The sequence below is a fragment of the Anomaloglossus baeobatrachus genome, chromosome 10 (genome assembly GCF_048569485.1).
Source record: "Anomaloglossus baeobatrachus isolate aAnoBae1 chromosome 10, aAnoBae1.hap1, whole genome shotgun sequence".
Lineage (NCBI taxonomy): Eukaryota > Metazoa > Chordata > Amphibia > Anura > Aromobatidae > Anomaloglossus > Anomaloglossus baeobatrachus.
Genome location: NC_134362.1, coordinates 31,844,718 through 31,857,312, shown reverse-complemented (window position 1 = coordinate 31,857,312; position 12,595 = coordinate 31,844,718). Strand labels below are relative to the sequence as shown.

The 12,595-nt window shown below is 51.0% G+C and overlaps 1 protein-coding gene across 2 annotated transcripts in view; it reads right to left on the bottom strand.

Annotated features, from left to right (window-relative positions):
• Positions 1-12,595, bottom strand: part of BTBD10 (BTB domain containing 10) — a 53,688-nt gene that overhangs the window by 28,957 nt on the left and 12,136 nt on the right. The window lies entirely within an intron of this gene.

Sequence of the window (12,595 nt, the reverse complement as noted above, 5' to 3'; positions counted from 1 at the left end):
GCTTAACGATAATAGAGCCCAGACGTGGCGCGTGCACAGATGAGACCTCTGCTTGTCATTGAGCCAAGAGCTCAATTTGCACACGCGCCGGCTCCGGGAGCCATTATTTAAAACCCTCACTACCCCAGACCAATCGCCCTGACATCAGCACAGCCGCCACTACTGACAGTTTCTGGGACAGCATCTTTGACACCCACTGGCTGCATCCCCCTGCCGCCCCCTCCGGTAAAACACCACCGGATTATAAAACAGGACCGGCCCCTTTTTCTCTAAATTTGGGGTGCGCCTTATAAACTGAAAAATACGGTACGTCTCCAGAATAAGAGAAACAGCGCTGGTCAAGCGTGCATTATTTTTTTTACAACTCTGTTGGCTTCCTGTACTCAAAACAGCTGCACCCCCTCTCTAATTGCAGACTTCTGAATCCTCCCAGCGTGTACAGCACAAGCAGTCAGGATTCTCCGGCGTCGAAAGCAAGTAAAATAATATAATTAATACATACATACATACATACATACATACATAGATAGTCCTGGACAGATTTCAAGTAGACATGCGCAGTCTGACGCAATATGCATGCTTTATTGTGACTGCGGACTGTCATGCCGAAACCTGGACAATCCCTTTAAAGCAGTGCATTTTCCAAGTCAATATATGCAGGAGATCTTCTCCATCGTGTGAGCATGAGATTTCTTAAAATGTCATGCACAGCGTTGGTACGGTAAAACAGCATTTTGTGTCCAGAAGCTGCATCTCCCGTGGGAATGTAATCCCATACAGCAAATATTACAAAAGCCTAAGATTTGTCCCCCCCCCAAATCTATAACTGCATGAAAAGGCAAAAAAAAAAAACCCACCAAATCTTTACATACCTAGACTAAAAATGCAAAAAGGAGAAAATAAAAAAGGGAAAGCCTGAGAATTGCACTGCTGCCTCATGTCAAGTGCTTGATAGCTGATACTGACCCAGGTCCAAGTGACAGCGATACGGTTTTTAACCTTGGTGTCAACTGCCAGTCATACGGTTCAGACCCCGATCCTATGTTTCAGTAATTCAAGGCCCTCTCTGAGGTCAGAGGTGCAAAATAGTATCAGTATCAGCAGCTGGGGAGCCACGAACACAGGTCATCGGTAATGCTCTAAACCAGTAGTGGTCTACAAACATTACTGGGGTCCCAAATACAGGCACTAATGTATAACAGAGACCAAACTGGGGATAGGCATCCAGGCATACAAACATGGGCCTCAATTATAGCCTGTGTCAAATACTTCAGTGTCACAATTCCACTTTTCAGCAGTTCCCTCGTTGTCAATGTTTAAGTGCATACATATGCAAGTAGGTGCTTTTTCCCCGATCAAAATGATACCTTTACTGTAGAAATCTGATGTGCCAGTCTTGAGAAATCTAGTGTAAAAGCTGTGTGCAGATCCCTGGGGGTGTGTCATGTACATTAGACCCACCCACGAGGAACTTCACTTACAACTCACTTTCAATAAAGCCTCTATACTAGATTTCTCATGACTGGCGCATCTGATCTCCAAAAAAAAAAAGTTTTAGTGTAGAGATCTGATGTGCTAGCCATGAGAAATCCACTGTAGAGCCCATAAGCAAATCAGGCTGTAAGTGCAGCTCACTGGGGGCGTGTCATACATTTGACCCACCCCTGAGGAACTTCACTTACAGCTCTGAATACGGCTTCTACACTAAATTTCTCACGACTGGCACATCAGATCTCTACAAAAAAAGGTATAATTTTTATTAGGGGGATAAGCACATAAACAGCCAGAGCACTACTTACCTACCGTTAAGCATATGGAATAGCATGAAACCGAAATGCAAACTAAAGGTCACATTTTTGGGCAGTCTTGGTGGCTGGAATCGGGGGGAGGGAGATTTGATGTTAAATATGCAATATGTAAATTAAAATGCATATTTATGGATTTTTCACATTTATGAAGAATATTTGCATCTAATTTCAGTATGGAAGTACAGTGTTTTTTATTTTTGTTTTACACGTACGCAATACCACTGACAGCTCATAGGTGTCTGTGCGTAACAGGAACTTTGAAATGCAAAACTAAAAAGCTCTCTGTATAAATTATAGGCAATTCTCACTACAATACATATTTAATGCGAGCGCCCTGTTCGCAGCGAGAGCTCGAAGGATGAAGTGTTGAGTCAGAAACTGGTCAGAAGGCAATTAAGAGAAACGTAATAACATAATGGTGAAATATCAGACTCGTGACTAGGACGTGTGTCAAGAAAAGGCAAGACGGAGGTGCAACCTGAACCGTCCGCACCGGTTGGGGCCAAACTCCATCCGGAATGAAGATCTATGCACGTACCGAGATGCAAAATACAAATGTGGATGCACGATGTGCGTTTCCAGACAGTCCCGGGCTGTGTATTCTGCGCTCGCCGACCGCTTTATACACCCACTGCTGTGCAACTTGTAAGAAGGGAAGGGACAATGTTTTCTCTTATTTCTACAAACTGCTAACATAAATATGGATGGGAACAAAATGCTCCAGAATGTGATGAACAGACCGCGTGAGAAGGAAAGATGAAGCTGCCCCCATCCGACCACTTACACAGAAATTGTTAATAAAGGCAAATTGAAGCCACAAAGAAAAGCCCCCCCCGACCCTCCTGGGATTGGGCCGATGAATATGAATACCCCGCAGCATTTTCTCAGCTTGCCCATTCCCTCACTGGGGCAGCTCCAGTATAGCTCCAACAAGGAGTGAGAAAAGGCAGTGACCAGCATGTGGCTCGTTAAGATACTAATTGGCTTATAATGCTAATTATAGTAATTACCTGCGTGAAATGTTTTGCATCCCCCCCCCCCCTTCTTCGCAGCTGTATTTGCTAGCAATTGTATAGGGATCATTGGTAAGATATAGGCAAAATAGCGTTAGGTAAAAAGATCTAGCAGTAATTTGTCAAATAAAATTTAGAGGGAATGTCCGCTACTAGGACAACTCATTCCCCACATTTGGTCACAAAAAAAAAAGAAGAAAGAAAATCCACCACCTTCCATTCCCCTCTGGTGCCGCCACTTGCGTTCCGGTAGTTCACGTGAGGTGGTGACGTCACGCGAGCTCCACACGCTAGTCACCATTGGCTTCCCTCGCCCCAGCTTCAGACATATGAGTAATCAACAGGAGTGAGAAGCAGCCGCGGTTGACTTCCTCTTCATTGCTTAAATGCCTGAACGTGGGTAGAGAGTAGCTGGCGGTGGGGGGGTTCCAAGAGAGAAGCCGGCGGGGGTGGGGAGAGAAAAGCCGGTGGGGAGAGAAAAGCTGGTGGTTGTGGGGGTGGGGTTTGGGGGAGAAGCCATCGGGGTGAGGGGGGGTTCTGGGGGGTGGGGGGGGGGTTCTGGGGGGAGAGAAAAGCAGTCTCTGGGGAGAGAAGCCGGCGGGGGGGGCTAGTGGGAGAGAGAAGCTGGCAGGGGGGCTGGAAGAGAAGCCGGCGGGGGGAGAGAGAAGCTGGCAGGGGGGCTGGAAGAGAAGCCGGCGAGGGGAGAGAGAAGCTGGCAGGGGGGCTGGAAGAGAAGCCGGCGGGGGGAGAGAGAAGCCGGCGTGGAGGGGGGGGGGGGGGGCGAGGAGAGAAGCCGGCGTGGAGGGGGGGGGGCGAGGAGAGAAGCCGGCGTGGAGGGGGGGGGGCGAGGAGAGAAGCCGGCGTGGAGGGGGGGGGAGGCGAGGAGAGAAGCCGGCGTGGAGGGGGGGGGCGAGGAGAGAAGCCGGCGTGGAGGGGGGGGGGCGAGGAGAGAAGCCGGCGTGGAGGGGGGGGGGGCGAGGAGAGAAGCCGGCGTGGAGGGGGGGGGGGGCGAGGAGAGAAGCCGGCGTGGAGGGGGGGGGGCGGCGAGGAGAGAAGCCGGCGTGGAGGGGGGGGGGGGAGGCGAGGAGAGAAGCCGGCGTGGAGGGGGGGGGGGGGAGGCGAGGAGAGAAGCCGGCGTGGAGGGGGGGGGGGGCGAGGAGAGAAGCCGGCGTGGAGGGGGGGGGGGAGGCGAGGAGAGAAGCCGGCGTGGAGGGGGGGGGGGGCGAGGAGAGAAGCCGGCGTGGAGGGGGGGGGGGGGGCGAGGAGAGAAGCCGGCGTGGAGGGGGGGGGGGGCGAGGAGAGAAGCCGGCGTGGAGGGGGGGGGGGCGAGGAGAGAAGCCGGCGTGGAGGGGGGGGGGGGCGAGGAGAGAAGCCGGCGTGGAGGGGGGGGGGGGGCGAGGAGAGAAGCCGGCGTGGAGGGGGGGGGGGGGGGGCGAGGAGAGAAGCCGGCGTGGAGGAGGGGGGGGGGAGAGAAGAGCCGGCGTGCAGGGGGGGGGGAGAGAAGCCGGCGTGGAGGGGGGGTCGGGGGGGGAGAGAAGTCGGCGTGGAGGGGGGGAGGGGGGGGAGAGAAGAGCCGGCGTGCAGGGGGGGGGGAGAGAAGAGCCGGCGTGGAGGGGGGGGGGGGGAGAGAAGTCGGCGTGGAGGGGCGGAGGGGGGGAGAGAAGAGCCGGCGTGCAGGGGGGGAGGGGGGGAGAGAAGAGCCGGCGTGCAGGGGGGGGGGGGAGAGAAGCCGGCGTGGATGGGGGGGGGGGGGGGGGAGAGAAGTCGGCGTGGAGGGGGGGAGGGGATTGGAGAGAAGCCAGCGTGGAGGGGGGGGGGCGAGGCGAGAAGTCGGCGTGAGGGGGGGGGGGTGAGAAGCCTGCGGAGGAAGGGTGGGAGAAGCTAGTGGGGATTGGGCGCTGAGCCTTGTATGATGTCACAACCTCACAGGCGTAAACGCAGACATCGCTGGATAGGCTTTTTTCATTTATTTAATTTAGTGGGGTGAAACACGGGGAATGATAAGGGGTTGTCCAAGTAGTGCACCGCCCCTTTAAAAATTAATGCTGGAGATGAAGATTTGACTGGAGGTTCTTGCTGCCGGAGGATCGGGCAGCATTATTGCAGCAGTGAATGTTTTATTCTGAAATGCTGCAGCGTTTTAGGAAAGGCATACTTTTTAAAAGACGGCCGGGTGCCAAGTCTCGGATGACAAATCTAAGAGGCCGGACCCCAGGGGCTTCTCCTCACCCTCCTAAACACAGATACAGGAAGATTGGTCAGTTAATGGGAGCAAGGCGGGAATAAAGCGCCGATCACCTGCCTCGGACTAGTCATCGAAATGCACAGTTCTTGATGGTTATTTAAACTGTGGGTTTTTTCCTGAAACCCCACAGCACTTCATACTTTAAAATACAATAAAACAAACTGCATTTCATGATGCTGCTGGTTTGGGCAGCATGCTTCTGTTTCCCTTTAACCCCTTTATATCTGTCATGGAGCGGGTCGGGGTGTGTGGAGAGGGCTCAGTTGCCAGCATCTGCCGCTGGAGCTCAGCCCTTCCCACGACTTAAATTATTTAAAATGCTGCTGTCAATCTCCGACAGAGGTATTAAAATGAAGTGCGCACCTGAGATCTTGCTCACCAGCTTCCATCAGCTCCCCGCGATTGTGCCGATGGGGGTACAATGGCAGCCAGGGCCTGTTGAAGGCCCCCCCATCATTATCCTTATAATAGCCTATAATTGAGGGCATGCTTTTAGGATTCAGTGATATTGCTAGCGAGAACAAGATTTTCATACACGCAGTCACATGCAGACTAGACATACTCAGCTTCTCCCAATTCACTGGTATTAAGAGAAGCCAGGCACGTTTAGTAGGAATGTGACCGTAAGTATGAAAATCGCTTACCCATTCTCAACGGCAATTCCAGTGAATCCCGATAAGCCCTTTTTATTAATAAAGGTAAACTATTGAAAGGGAATCTGTCACCAGGTTTTGCTACATCTGACAGCAGTATAATGTAGAGACAGACTCATTCCAGCGATGTGTCACTTACTGAGCTACATGGTGTTATTTTGACGACATCCTTGTTTTCTCTGCAGGAGATCTAGCAGTTCTCAGAATGCTGATCTCTGTAAAACGCCATCCACACCACTGATTGACAGTTTTCACTGTTAATGGACAGAAAGCTGCCAATCAGTGATGGGATGGGGGTTATACAGAGCTCATGAATATGGAGGACTACATCTTAGAAGATTTACCAATCTGAAAGGGATAGTCTCCTGCTGATAAAACAAGGGATTTTATCAAAACTACAGCAAGCAGCCTAGTAAGTAATATAGTGCTGGAATCAGGCTATCTACCCCTAAATTCAGATTAGGTGGCAAAACCTGGTGAGAGTCACCTTTCAAAGAGCCTGTCACCAGATTTGCCCCATATTAAGTGCGGCCAACACCTGTACACCCTTATACACAGCATTTTATTATTATCACCTACGGTGCAGTCGGGTCCGATGGGCGTCTCTAGTCTCGAGTTGGAGCCTTGTCTCTTCTTACAATTGCCGTCCTTCTTGCTTTGTGTGGATGATGTGTTCCAAGTCATCCACAGCTTGTCTTCTATTGCACTCCTGCGCAGGCGCACTTCGCTCTGCCCTGCCAAGGACAGAGTAAAGTATTGTAGTGCGCATGTGCCAGCACTCTATATCCTTTCCCTGCGCATGCGCACTACAATACTGTGCTCTGCCTTCAGCAAGGCAGAGAGAAGCGCACCTGCGCAGGAGACTGTGCATATGGCGTAGGATGCATCATCCACGCAAACCATCATAAGAAGAGAGAAGGTGCTGGTTCAAGCCCATCGACGCCCATCGGCCCACACCGTCCATATGGGAGTATAATTAAAGCTCTTCTGTTATGGAAATCGGCTTGGGGACATATATACAGTCTGCAAGAATGCATTATATAAGGGCATATAGGGGCTGGTCGAAATTTATAGGTTTCCTTGAAGACCTTTTTATTTACATCTGTCCAAAACCTTTGTACAGTAATAAGTATACAGCAAATTATATATAGTATACACATACACACATACATAGACGTGAGCTGTTCTGCACATGATAATGTGTCACGCTGGTGATATTTGGCCTTAGTGAGTCACGTTTCCGGCTTCTTTCTTTCAATGGATTTTTTGACTCTCTTTGTTATAATCAAAACTCAAAATGTGACAGCCTCCTGCTGAGAGGAGCCATTAGTTACAAGTAGATATAACGTCACTAGCACTATACGTTCAGCCAGATGAAGGGTTTTCAATATTATGTGTTGACTATATCCAAGAGAGACATGAATGATGACTGCACAGCCGGGCGCCCGAGCCGATGCAGTATATTATGTACGGGGATGGCGCCCGGACACCTTAGATTGCATTCAACTCCCCATGGGGTGAGCGGAGTAAGTCGCCTCTAGACTAATTATGGAGCAGAACACAAAGATTGGGCATTTGTATCCCTTCTCTCCCTCATCTGTCCGGGGCAGAGTTGGACGATTCCACCAAAATCATTGGGTTCATCCGACTATTAAGCATCAAGACATTAACCGCAAACAGAAGAGTATGAAAGGGTTGAAGGATGAGCACTTGATGAATGATCCCCTAAACATTGTCGACTCTCATCACAGGGTTAATTCCCACGTTGCCTCTGTTTTTTTCCACATAGCAGCAGGAATATTAAATGGTTTGTCCACGATTTTAAAGGGAACCCGTCAGGTCAAAAAAGCGTTCTGACCTACAAGCAGGAGCCTGTGTGAGCCATTAACCCCTTCCTACCCATCCCTGTGTTATATTGTGTAATATGAAAGTAATAAAATAACGTTTTGTTACTTTCACATTCCCTATGTAAAAGACAGTCTCTAGACCCATGGGCGTCTCATCGCCCTGTGGGCGTCCACGGTATCACGCTCCTGTGGGCGTGACACCATGGATTTACATCAGCGACGCGACCGTCGCTACCTTAGAATCTCGCGCATGCGCGCTTACCATTCTCGCCGCCTCGTCCTGGCGCTTGCTTCTCGGCTTCTGATGCGCACTGTGCATGACCGGAACCGCAGGCGTCTACTGAGCATGCGCAGTGCGCGTCAGAAGCCGATCAGCAAACACCAGGATGAGGCGGCGAGAATGGTAAGCGCGCATGCGCGAGATTCTGAAGTAGCGACGGTTACATCACTGATGTAAATCCATGGTATCACGCCCACAGGGGCGTGATAACATGGAAAGCATGTAGACGCCCACAGGGCGATGAGACATGGGGCTAGAGACCCTGTCATATTGTTGCCAATGTATGTAAAGCGCTGTGGAATTAATAGCGCTATATAAAAGAAAAATTATTATTATTATTTACATGGGGAATATGAAAGTAACAAAACGTTATTTTATTACTTTCACATTATAACAACAATAGCGCCCTCTCCCTCCCCCACTCCCCAACAGGTAAAAACGCAGCAGATGCCGGCTGTACACTATAACTTGACACAGTCACCATCGGTGTGGGCGCTCACCATGCCCATTGAACCCCTTAAGTGCTGCTGTCAATAGGGACAACAGCATTTAGATGGTTAAAGTACAGGGGCCCATCGGCATCCTGAGATCTTAATTGTGTGGTCCAGATTGTGGCCATGGCAATTCACTGCCGAATAACGGCCTTAGGCTATGTGCACACTGAGTATTTCGTTGCAGAAATTTCTGCATCTTTAATGCAGCGCCAAAATGGGCGTTTTTGTTATTTTTGCATACATTTTCCATTGCTTTCAATGATGAAAAATGCTGTACAAAATCTGTAAGAAAAGAAAAAAAAACTCAACGTGTGCAGAAAACGTCAGGATTCTCATTGACTTTGCTGGAATAAGGATTTTCTTGCACAAAAACAAAAAAAAAAAAAAAAAAGCATAAAAAAAATGTGATAAAACGCTCTGTGTGCGCACAACCTTAGAGTCTGCCGGCTACCAGCTATAGAGACCTGGTCAATAGTTTGCAGCATTTTAGATAAAAATGGCAGTTTTCTTTCCCGTCATACCACTTGGCAGTAATTCCTAAAAAGTACCGAAAGAGCTCAAACTGACTGCAGTTTTTAAAATGGTGCCACTGAGAGGTTTTCCAATTTATAGGTCCCCCACAATAACTTCAAAACAGAATAGGTCTAAAAAAAACAAAACAAAAAAAAAAAAAAAAAAAACACAACATGTGAAAATAAATAAAAATACAATTGCGTCTTACAATCCGGAAAAAATATAATCTCTCTCATAGAGATATCTATCTATCTATAGAGATTATATAATATATATATATATATATATATATATATATTATATATATATATATATCTTGGGAGGGTGGAGGCTGAGAGAAGAGAGGCTGATGTTGGGGGAGGCTGAGGCTGGGGTAGGCTGGGAGGAGAGAGGCTGATGCTGGGGACAGAAAAGGCTGATGCTGGGGACAGAAAAGGCTGATGCTGCGGGCACAGAGGCTGATGCTGCGGGCACAGAGGCTGATGCTGCGGCCAGCATGGGGGATGGAGCACGTTTTGGAGTCCGCAGCATGGCGGATGGAGCACGTTTGGGAGTGCGCAGCATGGCGGATGGACCACGTTTGGGAGTGCGCAGCATGGCGGATGGACCACGTTTGGGAGTGCGCAGCATGGCGGATGGACCACGTTTGGGAGTGCGCAGCATGGCGGATGGACCACGTTTGGGAGTGCGCAGCATGGCGGATGGACCACGTTTGGGAGTGCGCAGCATGGCGGATGGACCACGTTTGGGAGTGCGCAGCATGGCGGATGGACCACGTTTGGGAGTGCGCAGCATGGCAGATGGACCACGTTTGGGAGTGCGCAGCATGGCAGATGGACCACGTTTGGGAGTGCGCAGCATGGCAGATGGACCACGTTTGGGAGTGCGCAGCATGGCAGATGGACCACGTTTGGGAGTGCGCAGCATGGCAGATGGACCACGTTTGGGAGTGCGCAGCATGGCGGATGGACCACGTTTGGGAGTGCGCAGCATGGCGGATGGACCACGTTTGGGAGTGCGCAGCATGGCGGATGGACCACGTTTGGGAGTGCGCAGCATGGCGGATGGACCACGTTTGGGAGTGCGCAGCATGGCGGATGGACCACGTTTGGGAGTGCGCAGCATGGCGGATGGACCACGTTTGGGAGTGCGCAGCATGGCGGATGGACCACGTTTGGGAGTGCGCAGCATGGCGGATGGACCACGTTTGGGAGTGCGCAGCATGGCGGATGGACCACGTTTGGGAGTGCGCAGCATGGCGGATGGACCACGTTTGGGAGTGCGCAGCATGGCGGATGGACCACGTTTGGGAGTGCGCAGCATGGCGGATGGACCACGTTTGGGAGTGCGCAGCATGGCGGATGGACCACGTTTGGGAGTGCGCAGCATGGCGGATGGACCACGTTTGGGAGTGCGCAGCATGGCGGATGGACCACGTTTGGGAGTGCGCAGCATGGCGGATGGACCACGTTTGGGAGTGCGCAGCATGGCGGATGGACCACGTTTGGGAGTGCGCAGCATGGCGGATGGACCACGTTTGGGAGTGCGCAGCATGGCGGATAGAGCACGTTTGGGAGTGCGCAGCATGGCGGATGGAGCACGTTTGGGAGTGCGCAGCATGGCGGATGGAGCACGTTTGGGAGTGCGCAGCATGGCGGATGGAGCACGTTTGGGAGTGCGCAGCATGGCGGATGGAGCACGTTTGGGAGTGCGCAGCATGGCGGATGGAGCACGTTTGGGAGTGCGCAGCATGGCGGATGGAGCACGTTTGGGAGTGCGCAGCATGGCGGATGGAGCACGTTTGGGAGTGCGCAGCATGGCGGATGGAGCACGTTTGGGAGTGCGCAGCATGGCGGATGGAGCACGTTTGGGAGTGCGCAGCATGGCGGATGGAGCACGTTTGGGAGTGCGCAGCATGGCGGATGGAGCACGTTTGGGAGTGCGCAGCATGGCGGATGGAGCACGTTTGGGAGTGCGCAGCATGGCGGATGGAGCACGTTTGGGAGTGCGCAGCATGGCGGATGGAGCACGTTTGGGAGTGCGCAGCATGGCGGATGGAGCACGTTTGGGAGTGCGCAGCATGGCGGATGGAGCACGTTTGGGAGTGCGCAGCATGGCGGATGGAGCACGTTTGGGAGTGCGCAGCATGGCGGATGGAGCACGTTTGGGAGTGCGCAGCATGGCGGATGGAGCACGTTTGGGAGTGCGCAGCATGGCGGATGGAGCACGATGGGGAGTGCGCAGCATGGGAGATGGAGCACGATGGGGGGTGCGCAGCATGGGGGATGGAGCACGATGGGGGGTGCGCAGCATGGGGGATGGAGCATGATGGGGGGTGTGCAGCTCCCCCCCACACACACACGTGCACTGCACAACACACACACACTGGGAAACAAACACCGCCCTACACAGACACCCACACACACAGACAACGCTGCACACACACAACACCCAACACACAAACACCGCGGCATACATAAATATACGCACATACCGCGCAACACACACACACTGCACAAAACATACCTCCCCCCAAAACACACACAAACCACGCAACACACAATGCTACAGACACACAGCGCTCCACACGCAACACACAAACACCGCTCTCACCCCCCGTCACACCCAGACAACACCCAGAACATGTACAGCCCCTACACAAACACTTGGTAACTACACACAACAACATCTATCTATCTATCTATATATATATCTATATCTCTCTATCTATATATTTATTATTTTTTTTTTCTTTTCCACATTGAAAGACTCCCCATCCCCCAACAACAACTGGTGGTGGAGTGGTGTCATAGGAGGCAGGGTCGGCGATACTGAGGGTGTCATGCCTGATCTGACTGCGGGCTCTTTTGAATTGTCCACGGTTGACGCGATGAACTTCAAGAAAAGGCTGCGGAGGCGGCGCATGCGCAGACTGATATGATGGACTTCATGAAAATAGCCGAGAAGGCCTTTCTGTGCACGCGCCACCACCGCAGCCATTTTATTGAAGTCCATCACGTCAACCGCGTGAGATTTAACAGAGTCCGCAGTCAGATCAGGCGCCACCGTCGCAGCGACATCCCGACCTGTGACCTTCCTGAGTCGCTACACCAGTGCTCCCCCCGGTAAGCATTAGGATTAAGACGGACCCTCATTTTAACATTAAAATTTTTTTTCCTATTTTCTTCCTTTAAATTTGGGGTGCATCTTGTAATCGGGGGTGTCTTATAAACCAAATAATAAAATCACTGCTACATTTTTAACCTTCTAACATCCAAACATAAAAACATTGTACAAATGATGCAGATAGAAGGCTATGTGCGCACTGAGCATAATTGCGTGGTTTTCGGGTGCGTTTTTTGGCTCAAAACTGCATGACTTTGCTTCCCCAGCAAAGTCTATGACTTTTTATTTTTGCTGTCCGCACACAACTTTTTTTTTTTTTTTTAGCTAAATAAAAGGACGTCAATTCTTTCCTGCGTTTTACTGCGTTTTTCACGCATTGGAAAAACACAGTGATCAAAAACGCAGTAAAAACGCATGCGTTTTTTTGCGGGTGCGTTTGTGGATTCTTTGCGGCCAAAAACGCACAAAAATGCAGCGCAAAAAAAACGCAGTGTGCACACATAGCCTAAAGCAGACATGAGATTAGGGTTATTTAGTAACTTTTTTGTGTGTGTGGTGTGACTAGAATAAAAGGGATAGTGAAAGACTGAAAAGTGCAAAGTTTTAAAAAAATTGG